The sequence below is a fragment of the Pseudopipra pipra genome, chromosome 12 (assembly GCF_036250125.1).
Source record: "Pseudopipra pipra isolate bDixPip1 chromosome 12, bDixPip1.hap1, whole genome shotgun sequence".
Classification (NCBI taxonomy): domain Eukaryota; kingdom Metazoa; phylum Chordata; class Aves; order Passeriformes; family Pipridae; genus Pseudopipra; species Pseudopipra pipra.
Genome location: NC_087560.1, coordinates 316,601 through 332,409, shown reverse-complemented (window position 1 = coordinate 332,409; position 15,809 = coordinate 316,601). Strand labels below are relative to the sequence as shown.

At 39.6% G+C, this 15,809-nt stretch overlaps 1 protein-coding gene and 1 non-coding gene across 10 annotated transcripts in view; one reads left to right on the top strand and one right to left on the bottom strand.

Annotated features, from left to right (window-relative positions):
* Nucleotides 1–15,809, bottom strand: part of TJP1 (tight junction protein 1) — a 161,106-nt gene that overhangs the window by 76,626 nt on the left and 68,671 nt on the right. The gene's annotated exons all lie outside the window — the stretch shown is intronic.
* Nucleotides 4,760–4,832, top strand: TRNAE-CUC (transfer RNA glutamic acid (anticodon CUC)). Its single transcript has one exon. It is a non-coding gene; the product is annotated as a tRNA-Glu (tRNA).

The following is a 15,809-nucleotide window of genomic DNA, read 5'->3' as shown; positions in this document are numbered from 1 at the left end:
CTCATTAAAAAATTATCCTTGTAGCACAGAGGCAGGAATAAGTGGCCAAAGATGGAGACTTAAGCTGAATTTACTGGCAAAGATAACACGACTATGTATCTACACTTGCATAGCATTTACCTACACTTTAAGCACATAGATCACCTCAGCTGCAGATTTCTGAACCTGTGGACAAAAGACATCCTTTGCCTTAGAGAGGTACCTCATCTGACATAAGATTGTTTGCTTCACTCCTTGGATAATTGCATGGCATTTTTCAAGTAGTCACCATGCACGTGCAAGAAATTCTTAGAAGCTCAATTTTTTTAGTTTGGAGATTTATGTAATATTAGCTGCATAAAGACATAGTGACCATTTGTCACTGAATCCCTCAAAAGCCCTCAAAAAGCATGCATGCATTTTACACTTGGTTCCATTAACTGCAACCTGTAATGCATTTTCAATAAGTTTTTTTAGAAATAACTAAATAACATTTTAATTCAAGATTTACATAACCAAATTTTGACCACAGAATAATATTGAATATGTTTAACCCAGTAAACAAGAGATTCGAGCAGATGTAAAGTACTAAATGAGAATTTTTTTATAAGTCATCACACTGCTTATACTGATACAGTCCAAACTTCACTTATTTCTCTCAGCTAAATAGATTCAGTCCAACTCTCTAGGCACTTATACTGCAAGCAGATCTGTAAACGGATTTACATTTGCCAAACCAGAAGTTCTTCAGAGAAACTCACATGTGACATCTGCAGGAATGGCAGAGCTCAATTCTCAGCTCAGTGCTGCTGGTTGAAACTGGTTGTGCATTTACTTACCCAGGAAACATTAGTATTTGATAAGATAAACATATATGGCTAAGAGTGTATCTTTATGTACACTCCAACTTTAAACCTGAGAAATCTACAGTCAGAAATTTTCCTGACCCTGCTGCGTTACCAGAGAAACCATCCCTGTTTTATAGGACCATACCTACCATGCACAACCTACACCGTAGTGAAGCCAAGAGGCTTTAATCAGAGCAATGCTTTAATCCAGCTAAACCAATAGAGTCAGTGCAGAAAAATTCAAAGCAAAAATATTTACAGTGCAAAGCTCAAAGCTAACAGGGCAAATGCTGTACTTCCACACTTGGATGACTGTTTCTCAGCTGAGTGTTTTGGCAGCATAGGCTTCACAGAATCCACATTATATCAATTTCATTAGCTAAATCTCTTCTTTACACATCTGTCAGTTCAATGCAGTGTGCAACTGTAACTATCACATCCTTTTTTAAATGTGTGAGATCATAATACTTGTGAAAAGTGCTAAAGCAACAGCCTAGGGACTGAAATCCTTCTTGTTTTCTGAGCAGGTAAAGTAAGGACAAGCGTTAAAGCAAGTTTCCCAGTGAAGTCCAGTCACTGTGGCTGTTTTCAGTCCCTTGATCCCTTTGCCTGAAAGCTTGTCCAGTATTTACAGTCATAGTATATTCTGAGTTGGAAGGGATCCACATGGATCATTGAGTCCAACTAATTTCCAATGTTATGCTTTAGTCTAATAAAAGATACAGCTTCCCATCATAAAACTTGCTCCCTAGCTAGCAAGTATTTCAAAAGTCTTTTCCGAAATGGAGAAACCAATTTTTGTCAAGTGTTCAAACTTTCATGAGTCACAAAATACTCTTACTTCTTGTACTATTTTAAAATGAGTAAATATTATAATTGAGAATAAGATGCTTGATGCTGGAGAGATTTAAGCAGCTTCCTATGCAAAATGTAACAAGTGTTTTGAAGGAGATCTTCTACAGGTACTTCATTTAGACTTATTTTCCCATACTTTTCAAAAGCTCCTTATTAGAATGGGCAGCCTTCAAAACAGACTGGGTTTTTTTGTCTCCTGAAGACCCAATTACAAATAGGGAGCTTGAAATCAACCCTTTGACACTTCCCTGGCTATGTGTCGCACTGACATTTATCAGAACATCAAATACATGCACTGCTGCTTTTTAGTCATGCACTGCTGAACAAATAGATTTCATACTACTTCTAAATGTTTCTCTCAGGGTACCCATATTCTATTTTCACAACTGGGCATCTCATTGCTTTCTGAAAATCAAGATCATGGTGGGGAAAAAAAAAAAAGAGCAAGCCTAGCCCCTAAATCATCACAGAAAGCATCCCAAGCCAATTTAATAGAAGAAACACCATGTTTATACACTTGTCTTACTGTACAGACTGATTTTTTCCAGTCTACTTATTTTCATTTCTATAACTGTATCAGGTTCTTGGCTGCATTAATAGGCCTTAATAGCCTGAACAAATTGATTATGAAGATAATTAATTGTTTCTCTTTAAAAGCCCTCTAATCTGGAGGCAGCAACTGGGGTTGACAGAGATTTACCAGGATGAAGGACGAAGGTGAGGTGGAGGCATTTTTCCCCCACGAACACCATAATACTTGCCCTAACTCACATGAAATCTCCTCTATCTGTTCCCCAGCCAGAGCTGTATCATGAGCAGTTAACCCACTCATTATTCTTGGCACAGAAATAAATTAGAGCGGTAATCACTGAATGCTTAGATCATTTGGGAAAATCAGTGCAACAATCTCTACATACATAAGCATATTTGAGAAGGATTACAAACCATGTACAACACTTATATCTGCAAAGGCACAGGATAATACAGTAGCTGTTGCCCTCATTATATCAAAAACAACAAATAAAATCTGAGCTCTGCAAAATCTTTGCTCATGTATATGCAGGGTCAGCTTTCCCCACGCCTGGTCACGAAGGCCCAGAGCCAAGGGTGTGAGCAGTGATCCTCCCTGCAGCAGCACAAGCCCCATCTTGTACAACCTGTACAACCTGAGAACCACAGGAGCAGTCAGGGGAATGAGTCTTCAGAACATGTCATTGCCTTAGTACTTCATAATACTACAACACAGGTAATGAGATCTTATCGAAACGTGATTTAATGTCATGACTTGAGCTGGATGGTGAACATTGCTATTTGAATTTAAATTACAATTTCATTAGGTATCATATTTCACTTTAAAATTAGTATTTTTTTTCTAAGTGAACAGATCAGATTGTGTAACTGAAAGCTATGTCACAGCCTTTTCTATGCCACTGCAAAAATAATTCCAGTGGTCTCAAGGATAAGGTGACTGAGGTTTCTCAAATATATGTGCTATATATGCAGATAAACTGTCTTGTTTTTTAATTACAGTGATTACTTTCCATCTTCCTGCCTGCACTGACAAAGCAAATATAGACCTTATATGACCCTCCTCCAACTCCCCTTCCAAAAACTGTGTCACCAATGAAGATGGCCAGTATCCCACTGATACACTATTGTGTGGCAGTCAGGGACAGAGAAAGGAACAGCCTCAGTGAGAAGTACACCTGGGGACAATCTGCTTTAGCAGTATTCTATTACTCTCTAGACAGCATGAAAAATAGCATTGTACAGCACCAGCATGTTCCTTCTTTTTAAAGAATGGTTCTTGTATTTGACACTGAAATTAATTCAGCCAACATATGCAGTCCTTTATTAAAGGGCTCTTTGAACATAAGAAAACAGAGATACTGTAAGAAGTTGTGCCTCTGAAGTTGTTTGGGAGTAATTTCTTGTTTATTCAGTGTGTGCAGTCAGCTGTGGGCTGCACCCCCTGAAACAAACAGTCCCCCTGCACTGACCAGGGCAGTCACCTGAAAGACAGTTCTGATGTTCACCACACTCTGCGCTGATCGGGGAAAAGTCAACTGCCAACCTCTGCCAAAGGACTCCACCAAAACCCTCCCAAAAGACCTGGTTAGAGGATGCAGTGAGTCAGGGTACTGCCTCTGGAGGCACCTTCCCAGCACACCTGCTCTGACCTGCTCTGCTCACTTAGCCATGCTCCATCTGCACGCTCAGCCCTCTTCCCCCAGGCACAGCTTCTGCCATGAAAACCTTCTTCAAACTCCAGAGGAGCCTCACTCCCTGCATTGCTAATATTTTTAGAAATGACCCTGTTGCTGCAGTGTATTACAAATTAAACAAATGCACTCTTATATAACATTATTACAATTATATTGCAGTCTTTGCCCCAGAGAGACAGCAGCACCACAGCTACTGAGGTTCTGTCACATGAAGGGGCAGAAGAACTGCACAGCTGGACACTGAGTGCATTGGATCTTGTCTGAAAGTGAGGTGTAACAGAATACTTGGATTGAGGATATCACTTTACTCCATCAAAAAGTTATGCGTACATAAATCTTAAATGACTTGCAGCATGAAAACAAATTGCTAAGCCTCCAGCTGAGATTTCAACTCATTTTGAGTTTCTAATTATGCTTGAACAGCTCTTGAAAACACTGAGATCTGTTTCTGACTGCATAGCAAAGCATCAAATGGGTAAAACAAATATTGTAGTAACCTTCATAAGCAATCTGATAGTTACTGTGGAATTCATCGTCTGCCCTTTATCTTCTCTGGGGAAGTCAGTACTGATTATGAAAACACAGTAATAAGACATTCCAGAAATTTATAATTTTTTAAATCTATTTTTAACATTTATTTCAAAATTTTAAGCAAATACTGTGGTGTTATCCTTCCATTTCCATTCTCTATTCTATGGAAGAAGTATTTAATAGACATACTTTGATGTCAGTACAGATTCACAGGCAGATGATTTTCTTCTGAACAAACTTGTTTCTGTAAATATAAATGCAATGCAAACATAACTGGCACAGTCCTGTCTATTGTAACAGCTGTGATTAAATCATAGGGGGTCCCCTGGTGGTCTAGTGGTCAGGATGTGGCGCTCTCACCGCCGCGGCCCGGGTTCGATTCCCGGTCAGGGAACCCCTCCGGGCAGATGGAGCTCGTCAGCCCTGTAAGACCATCTCAGAGAAGGTCACTCTAAACAAACCTACGTCCTGAGGACCTCGCTGCCACTGTCCGAGCTCGCTCGGCCCCGGCAGATGAACCTCAGGATCAAAGGGTGGGCTCAGTTCAGCGCACACTGTGTCTCACCTGAAAAATCCACTGTGCAGGCTGGAAGGGTAAAGACCTTTCCCAAATCTTCGCTCGCGAAGACTGGCCATGACTGACTGACTGACTGATTAAATCATACCTGTTTCTATTGTCAAGGATGTTTATTAACCTGCACTTTACAATGAAAGGGCAAACAACTGTGACTAAACCCATCCTTTAGCAGCAGCAGGATAGAGATGTTAAATTCTGGACTGCACCAGCCTCACATTCCTCCAGCTCTGGAAATAGTCTCAAAGACAGTCTTTTCCATTTTTCCTTTTTAGTTTTTGGGGTTTCTTTATATAGAGATTATTTACTAGGCTCTTCAACTTTGCTATGTCACATATCTAAAGAAAAAACAGTGCAAAATACATAGCATGAAACATACTGGTTACCTTTTTAGGAGAAAAATTGTTCACAGAAAATTCTCTTGTATGACCTTAGTATTGTCATCTCTTCCTCACTGAGGAGGATCACTGAGGTACAAACAGCACCAACACCTGGATTTTACCATTCAGATGCCGCTGGCATGCTCAGTGACCTTAGGTTAATCACTTCTCCACACTTGAGTAAAACATCAATGGGGTCTATATGGCCAAATAAATACAATGAAGCAGCTTTTTATGTGCCTCAGAAAGTAACTAGTGGCACATAAATGCACAGTACTGCTGTAAAATTGTAACTGAAAAAGACAAAATTAAGCCAAATATCGGTAGCTATTCTTAAGAACTCATGCAACTTGCACATTCAATCATTAATATTTTCATGCAGTTTGTCTCTCCTGACTGTCTCTCCTGACAAGGTACCTTATTGCAGCTCATTAAGTACTGGCAAAGTAGGGGAATTTGTCAGGTTGCTCCTCACAGAAAAGGCCACCTGTATGAAGTGTTTGTAGGTACAGTGTGTCTGTCTGAGCTTTTTAGAAACCTAAAAAACTACACTACAAAATACAAACGGATTTTTAATTTCTGCATTATTACCACCTCAGTTCCTTCTTCAGCATTACAGTTGTGTAATCTCTATCCTTGGAAGTTTCCAAGATCTAACTGGTTAGAGTCCTAAGCAACCTGGTCTGGTCTTAGAGCTGACCCAGCTTTGAGAGAAGGCTGGAGCCCTCATTTGGTCCCTTCTAACCTGAATTATTCCACGATCCTTTCCGGCCGTTTCTTTCTGCCTTCTTCCTGATGTTTTTTCAGGATTTCCCTTCTAGGCTAGGGACTCTAATACAGAGATTCTTATCTTGGCAGAAAATTCAGGTGTCCAACCTTTATTAAGTTTGTTTTTATGAAAGATTCAGTGTATTGCAGGAAAAATCAGTATTTATGGTAGATTTGCATATTATTTGGTTTTGATTAAAATGTCAGTTTTGCCAAAGCTTCTGGAACCTTCAGGAAATTGGAGGAAAAAAACCACCAAGTTATTTATACTTTTCAGTTCTTCTATGTAATGTCTGCTACTTTTTAACTGATGTCTGTATGTTTCAAATGTTAGGTTCTGGCCTGTTGTGCCTGATCCATTGCCTTCTCCGGTTTCCAGAAACTGATGTGGATGAACTTGCAGTAAACATTTTAAGTGATTAAAGCCCTGCAAAGGACACTGAGTTACATGTGAAAATCACTGTTCTGAATTAGCTTTTTCCTCATGAAAATTAGAATTTCTTCAGGTTTTCACCTCTGCATTAGCCTGTGTTTGCAACAGAACATTAGTTTTATGTTCTGCACATTTTCAACCTGCCTAACTAGCTCTCTAAACTATTTTCCAGCTCCAGTAGAGGTCAATTTTTCAATAGCAGTGAGCTGTATTATACCTTTTCCCCCCTTTCTACTGTCTGATAGGAGCCATTACTGTCATTTGGCAAACAGCATGCTTTTACTTTTTTTCCTTATTTCTTTCTTGAAGAGATTCTGTAAGAGTTATAAAAAGCAGACCAGCTCTGCAAGCACCTATGGAAGAATTCTTCCTGTCTGTAAAAGGTAATGTGAAAACAAAATAACTTACATTCAAAAGTTATTAAAATGACTGCTGGAGTCAGGAACCAAAAGAAAGAAGTGAGAAAATGATCAAAGACACAGTTGTTTTTACGTCCACCTCACCTATACTTAAGATTTTTCACCAAATTGTTGCTGCTATTTTATCTTCTTTAAGCATTATTCTATATGCAAACATGGCCACTTTCAGTATTTTTCTTTTACGGATTTAAGATCTGTAATGCTGAACCAAAGTATCTTCTTTTTTTTTTTTTTTTCCCCTCCCTTGCATATACAAGCTGGTATAAATGGCTCCAGTGAGTAATTTTCCTTAAGGGCCTCTATGTAAGTCTGGCATATTCTCCGACTATTCACATTACTGAAGGTTGCTTACAGCTTTGAGCAAAACAGTGAGAGTACTGCCATCCTCATGATCAGGCATCCAAGGAGACAACTCCTTTGATAAGTTACAGAAAAAAGGACTCTCTGTTTGCTCAAACACTTGCACACATTTCAGTTTCTTGCCAAAGCCTGTTCACACTTCAAACTCCTGGTGGATTCTGGATATACAAGCCGAGCAATCTACCCATGATCAGTGAGTCACCATGGCATGATTATCCTATGATTAAACCACTTTTGCTTCCTTTTGCTGTGGCCACTCCACATTGGAATCTTTCCAGATAAGTCCACATACTCCTGCTCAGAGACCTGTTGATCTCTTCAGTACACCACGTTTGAGATTGTAGCACCAAGGATTGTTGGATTGAGCACTACAGGAAGGCAATAAATCACAATGCCAAACTTAATAATTTCTACAATTATCTGTTCTCATCCTCTTATCTGGTTCATCCAGAACAATCAGCATGATTTTCCAGTTGTGGGAAGCCAGGTGGAGGAAGCACTGATACAAGTTTTTGTTTACTTTTGGTAGTCACAATAATGACTACAAAGAAGCCCCTGCACAAATGACTAGGGAATACAGGAGAATCAGCAAAACGGTGATGCTGCAATGAGGAGCTGGAAGGTGGGTAACAGTTGTTTTGGGACACTGAGATGTACCCAGGTCTATTTTCATCTATATAAACTTAATCCACAAATCAAAACAAATCCAATGCAGTAATAAAAGTGACAGATAACTCACAACAAAACATGGGTATGAGGCAGGTTTTTGGGAAAAAGCCTCAAACAACTGCAGTGATCATATGAGCAGTCCCTAAACCTCAGCCCGCTGTGGTGCTATGAACTAGTGGGCAGCAGAGGGCACGGACATGCTCAGGGGCATTCCAGCTCTGCCTTGGAACCCCAGGAACAGAGATGGCCACAACTGCTTTTTGTTCGTTGGAAGAGATCTGTAGGTCTTTGTGACATCCCCAAGATTTTTGTGCCTTAAAGATTAAAACCTGTCAGCCAGAGACAGCGTTGCCCTAGTGTCTTACGGAATGTTTCTGCTCTCTTTCACAATGTACTGAGGGGTATTTTCTCTATGTATTATACTGGTGTCTACTGTAACCTAAGCAGTACAAGATACCAGTTTTCTAAGACTGTATTTCAATCTTTTTAGATGTTTTCAAAATGGTGGTATCCTTAAAAGAACAACCCCATCATGCAGAGGACTGAAGGAAAACTCTAATTTAACTAAAGAGCCCTAAAGCCACCTCAGTTCAGACTTGTTCCCAAGAGAACATTGCTGGGAGCCAACTACTGCCTCTTCCTTCTCTGCTTTCTGTTGCTGGCTCGACTGAATCTATTTTTTACTGACATGCCACTTATAATATGCTGTGAAAGATGGACAAAATGCAAAGAGAATTTGCAAGCTATATTGATAAACATTTGACATCAGTTTCCAAAACCTAGAAATAGTTTTGTGATGCTCTGAACTCTGGTAACACAGGGATGATATTACACAGTATAGCATTTTTGTGGTGTAGTTGCACAGAAATGTCAGCTGTGAGAGGAACAGCTCCCTGATGTGAAAGAGCATATTCTAGCATTTTTACACTGAGACTATTGTACATAGTGGCTCTTGATAAGTAGTTTGCTGTGCTTCTGACTTTCTTTGTAACTACTCAAGTCAACTTGTTCACCTACGAACTAAAAATAAAATACGTGTTCAACATCTTGTGATGGATATGTTATATAAATGCTATTTAGTACGGTAATAATTTCTTTGCTATATTCACAACTTTCTTACGTAGCTCCAAACAGAATTTGAAACATCTTGATAACACTTCATTGACACCCTTTACTTTTCAACTTGGATTTTAAACATGCTCTGCTCAATCCACTTTCAGCCTTGTTCTCTCTGATCTTTCTCCTGATCCCCTGACAGAAGTTGCTCTGTCATTTGTGCAGCAATCTCAAACTCTTGACTGCCTTTAACCTACTGAATCACTTCCTGACTTTATGTGATGCCTGTAAACTCCTCTTCACCTGAACGTGAAGACGAGCACTTCAATCACATTTCTCCATTCTAGCAAACTCACAAGCTGGAATGAGGTTTGCAAGATAGTAATTTTTGCTGCATTTCAAATCCAGCTTTTCTTTCACCATCCCTGTCATTTTCCTTTTGTCTTGCTAGGTAAACTGCCTGCACTTACTTTGATAGAGCTTATACCTCTTTCCTTCTGTTTCTTTTTGTAAATAGCTTTGAACAACAACAAAAATAATGTTATCTAAGGATGCAGGTACATTTACAAAATGTCACAAAAACATATTTTTGGCAATAATCCCAGAGCAAAACAAAGATATTCTGGGAAGGCCTAAATTTAAAAATAAATTCTATTCTAAACCAGGGGTCCTGTGCTTTTTCAGAGGAATGAGTTCTGTCATCCCTTACATACTAGGACATTACACACAGTAAGGTCCTTATTGCAATGAGTTACGAGTCACGGAGTTACAACACTGCCTCAAATCTACAGATTTTTCCTCACATTGCCCTGAGTGAAGTCTCCCATCTGCTGCCAACATCCCTCTTCCCAGCTTGCAGCAGCAGAGTAACCACAGCAATTATCTGAAAGAAAATGACGAGGATTCTATCTACCTCATTTTCAGCTGTCTCTTAAAGGAGGTAAGAGCTGGAAATAGAGGTAAGAGGCAGCAGCTGGCTATTTCTGCAATGAAATAATGAAGAGAGCATGGCAGTAGCTCTATGGAAGAACCAGTGGAGTTTGTTCACTGAGTGCAGCAATAGAATCAAAGATATTTAAAGCTGTCCTTCCATTCTAGTCCCCTCCTCATCAGGTGACCCTGCATATGTTTTTATCTGTCCATATTTCTTCAGGCAGATACGGCACTTAATTTCTTCTAGAAGGTACAGCCCAGGGGAAGGCAAGTCATGTCTGTATTGCCTGAACATGGCCCATGCCTGGGGCTCCAGCAGTTCCTTGTGTAAATTAGCAGAATGCTACAAGCCCACGTCATCATGCCCCCTCCTAGGGTGGGAGCTGGAGTGGGGAAAACACAGGCCTCTTCACATCAAGTATATCATCATGGGAATTCTCTCCTGGACTCTCACAAGTCCTCTGAAATTCTCCATGTCACTGCAGCACACAGGAGGAAATCAGACTCCCAGCCGAGCTAAGGGAAAAATAGAACCCTTACTCCTCAGTAAGACAATGTATTTCTTTGACTATCTGACTGTCAGAAATAAAAAGAGATATAAAAACTACATTCATAACCTGAAAAATAAAACTTTATCTAAGCTAAACCTGCACAGAGGCCAAAGCACTAGAAAAGTGCTGGAGGACCATGATGGCAACAGGACACTTATTGTGAATGCCAGGCTTCCACATCCTTCTGCATGTCTGCTGCTTGTGATATTGCTGCGGCCTTATAAAAAATTCAGCAACAGCCCAGATAACGGTAAATTCTGCTTTGTTTGTGACTATCTTGTTATTTTCCTTAGAATAAAAGCTGCTATCTTTAATGTTTCTACATACGAAACAGCTCATATAAAATACTGATCTAGTACTTTACAGCTGCTTTCAGACATACACAGGAGGCACTCTTAAAATCTATTTGTATCACCAATCTCAATCATTTTATAGCCAAAAAGTGCCATTCTTCAGATGGATTTCAGTGCCCTGTGGAATCAATAGATGCTGTATATGATATTGCAGTGTTTCCAGATTTCCACTCTGCAGATGGTCATGGCATTTTCCACATGACTCCTACTGTAATACCAGAACCACATAAGTAATTTATAAGAAACTGATATATCCCAGCACTTTATAGCGCCCTGTGCAGTATTCAAAGCTGAACAGACAATACAAAAGAAACAATAGCATGTCTCCTTGTTTTAATTTTATAGGTACCATATATGCATCCAGGAAAAGTAGAAAAGCAGAACAAATACTGATATGTTAGCTAGCACATGAAAAATATCAGAACTTCCATTTAATACAATTAACTAAAATGCAAGAGAATTACAAAGGACATGGCCAGAGAAAATAAAATATTATTTTGTGGTGTGGTCAAGCCTCTGAAAATACTGTTATCATTGATCTGAATTCACTTGTATAATTGTCAATTACTTTGTTACTGGAGAAAGAGGTGTCTAATTGCTGAGAATGACCTTTCTGTCTTTGTTTTCCATCTTCGTTCTCCTTCCATTGAGCTAAATAGATACACACTTTATTTTTGCCTTTTCTTGTGACAAGATGTAATAAAATAACTTCTAAAAAAGTTATGGGTTGAAGGAGATATGGGTTGAAAAATATCGAGGAATACAAAATAAATTGTACGGCTTTTGTTGCTAAGAAAATAGGGGGTGAAGAATGAGATCCCACCAGCTTTTAACCTTAAAGTATTCAATGTATTATGTAGAAATCTCACAACAAAAAATAATTAAAAAAAAAAAGTTACCACTGCTATCACAAGTAAGTATTCAGGACACACGAATATCATTTTCTGTTTGGTTCTAAGCATATTTCATTTCCATGCAAAGCTTCCTAGTTAAATATTTTCTTTAGACTCCTAATGAGGAAATTCAGGTGCTATTATTTCAGCCCCCTGAAATATTGGGGCACACCAAGAGACACCTGCACGGCCCCCCACTCCTTCCAGCTATGGCTGCATGTGTGGCGCAGATCAATCTCAGTAGCAGCAATATTGTACTTCCATCTCAGAAGAAACTTATTAAAACATTCTTCTGAGTGACCATAACAAACCTGTTTCAGAGTGCAGGTGGAACAGACAGAACTATTACAACACAGGAACTGGATGTGAGTGTCTGACACCACTAAGACAGTAAATTGTAATCAAATCATAATTCAAATCTAAATTGGCGATATGTTCCCTTTAACGAGTTTGATGGATCTCCACTGCGCTCTCATGCAAAAGCAACCATCAGAAATCAGAATATTTGATCTTGTTCTGGAAATGTGCTTACCTGCAAATGCCAAACAATTCCACTTTGGCCAGAACCTGGGCTCTGTGAATGGTGGGCCATTTCAGAGTAGAACACAACCCCTGATGAGGCTGCAGGACTGCAAGGGAATCACTTAATAGTTGGAATGTCTTTGTTTCAACACAGATCTCCTTTTATGAAGCTAATATCAAACTAGCAACAATTTTTTACAAATACAAAAGAAGTGCTTACTAACCAAACCTGGATAACTAAAGAGGAATAGATTTCTTTTCCGGTACATGAGCAGTAAGTTAAAAAAAAAGTTATTCTTACATTAGTCTAGTGATGCAGATTTTGCTTACAGAGCCCTGGGCATATAAAAATAAATTCATATCTGCAGTATACGTTCAGTGCCAACACATCAGTGATCATGGAGAAACTGAATTTAAATTACCCATTTTGCCCCTGAAGTTTAGTCTCCAGTACAACTTGGAAACAGATCAGAACAACTTAAATTAACTGTATCAGTAAGGACCTTAATGGGATTTCACAGGATCCAATAGAGTACAGACTCAAGAGAACAGGTCTGAGCTCAAGCCTTGCTTTCTCTTTTCCACCTCCATGATGTGAAGCCCAGCCAGAGGCTGGTGATGAAGGCACCTGTGCTGCTCTTACGTCAACATTCCAGCTGGGGAATCACTATGTAACCAGTCAAGCCAGTTCTGAGGTTCAGTTGTCACCAAAGCAGCCTGAATTGGTCAGTCCAATCAGCTACAGCATATTACAAAATGTTTTCCTTTTCCTTTTTTTTTTTTTAATCTGCTTATCAATGAGGTCAATTAAGAATACAGCACTTCTGAACATTAACAGAGGTGACCATTGCAGATCTAGTAGCTCAGTTAGGTAGACACCATGTCTTCAGAGAAAATTTGACATTGGTTTGTAAAGACACATGAAGAAGAGGGGAACATTCCTTTTTTATTATGTGAACTCCCACATGCGATGTCATGAGGAATTTGTGTGGGAACTTATTTACAAAACAGGAACTTACTATCATTACACTGCGCTGAAGAAGGAAAAAAATGACCATGCTATAAGTCAAATGTCACAGCAGAATTTAATATGCTGGAATTCTTGGAAAGTGTTCTAATGCTTTCAGCTCAAAAGTAGCATACAATGCTTTTTATAGCAAGGAATTTTAATTATTATTAGTTTTTGGCAATCCCCATAGTCCACTAGCATTTTCTAACCCACAGAGATTAAAATCTGAGGAGAAACAGAAGGTGGTAGGAAAATGAAGAATGACTAATTGAAGTGTTCAACATCTACTTATCCATGACTTAATAATACAGATATGTGAGCAGGAGTTCAAGATCAAGACATTGTTCCTGTTTTCTCCCCAAATGTGCCATTATTAATCAACTGAATTTTTGTAACAGCCAAAATAGGTCAGAGAGAAGTGGGGAAGTGACTGTATCACATAAGGGATGGAGGGTGTAGTATCTGGACTGAGGAAAGATTAGCAAAACAGTTTGCCTAGAGAAAAGAAAGAAATCCAGGAGAGCTTTTTTCTTCTACCAAATCACAGTACCGGCATCTGTGACCCTTATATGTAAGTCAGTCTTAGTGAATTTATGGGGTAAAGAAGTTCCTGGCTTGCAGTGCTTTCAGTATGAAGACATGCTGACATGACCATGTTTCCACAGTCTTCACCTCATTTCTTCCCCTTTTTACTTTCCAATCCATACCTTATCTTACAGGGCAAACGCGGCCTCTGTTCCCCAGGTCCTGATCTGTGTCCACTGCAGCCTCCCCTCGACATGTCACCGGAGCTGCCACGTAGCCATGAAGAACACCAGGCTCAGACAATCCAGGGAAATCCCACAGCTTTGCCCTATGAGTTTTGCCCTATGAGTTTTGCCCTATGAGCCACATCCTACTCCCCTCCTGAATGGCACTTCATAGCCTCCTGCCTGTTCATCAACCATTTTCTCATGCTGCTCCAGACTGCAGCATGTACCTTCGGGCTCCAGACGGTTGACTAACTCTTTCTCAGCCACTCAGGTGTGACTCAGGTTTGCTGCTGGTGGCAAGAACACACTCACACTGTGATGAACATCTGGAAGGAATACTTCGGACGTTGCAATTTTGATCAAGGTAGCTGGTACATTCCAGTACCAGCTCAGGGCAGCTTGTCCACTGTAGCTGTGCAGCTGCCATGCAGCTGTAGCACAGGTGTTTATGGAGAAGATGAAGCAATGCTCCCAGGAGGCTCCACGCCTTCGCCTGGTGACTTGTTCACTCTGAGCACAGAAGCCATTTTCCCCAGTGATGCCATTTGCCAGAAGCCTTTTTTATTGGGAGAACAGGAGAAAAAGAATTTTGGGAAAGTTCCTGTGATGCAACAGTGACTGTGGTGTTTCTATCCCAAGCAAACCCTGAGCAACAAATTTTCCCTCTGAACATGCAATGAAAATATTCTGAAGACCTGGTCAGCACCAGTTTGATGGGATGCCCTATGCTCCCTCTCTTCACTCCAAAATGCACTTCAAAAATGAAAGAAAAGAAGCACATGAGACTAGAAGCTAATTAGCATTTCCTATTATATTTGTTATTGCTGATGCAAGTTTTAGTATAAAGAGACAGCAATTTCCTTCTAGGTGGCTAAAATCACAGTTAGGAAGGATCCTCATTCCTCTGCACTAGCATTTAATGAACTGTGGCAATGCAGTATTGTCTGTAAGAAAAGGACTTGCTCAGTAGCCTTCTCCGCTTTCCAGAATATTCTGCACCACCTCTGCTTCCACCTTTATACTTTTCACAATTTCCCTAAGAAACATGCAACAAACACCAAAAATTTCACAGTATTAAAAAATCCTTTAGGATTCATTATACGCTATATGCTATTACGTTACATGCTATAGGAATAATAAAACATTACACAACTTGTAAAATTGCTATATTTATGGATTTGCATCATATAAGTTTTATATAAAAGTAAAACTTTGATTTGTCATGGAAGCTTCTTTGATGATTAACATTTATCAACATTCAACAGTCAAAAGCTATCAGATGTCAGTGTTGTCCTCGTTAATCCTTTTCCCCTGGGAAGTGTCTTGAGGATCTGTAGGCTGCTGTACTAAGCTCCCCTTCAGCACACAAAATTCATCCAGATATCTGCAATGACAAAGTTCCTACCAGATAATTTTTGTTTTTCTGGGAGGAACTGAACTTCTTGCCACTGAAAGAGATTACTTTGTAGTTAGCAGTCAAACAAGCACTCATAACAACCTCTTATCAGTATTTCTCTGGGCCCTCCCCTACTTTCACAAGTCTCCCTGTAAACTTAACGCTTGAAATTTAGTTATACAACTTGAATTTTCACTGATTGATTAGGACAGATGATAAGAGAAACACTGTTCTTGCACACCTTTGTTTCTGCTGCTTACTTTACCAAACTGCCATCACCGTACTTAAAATCTTCTTTGGAAA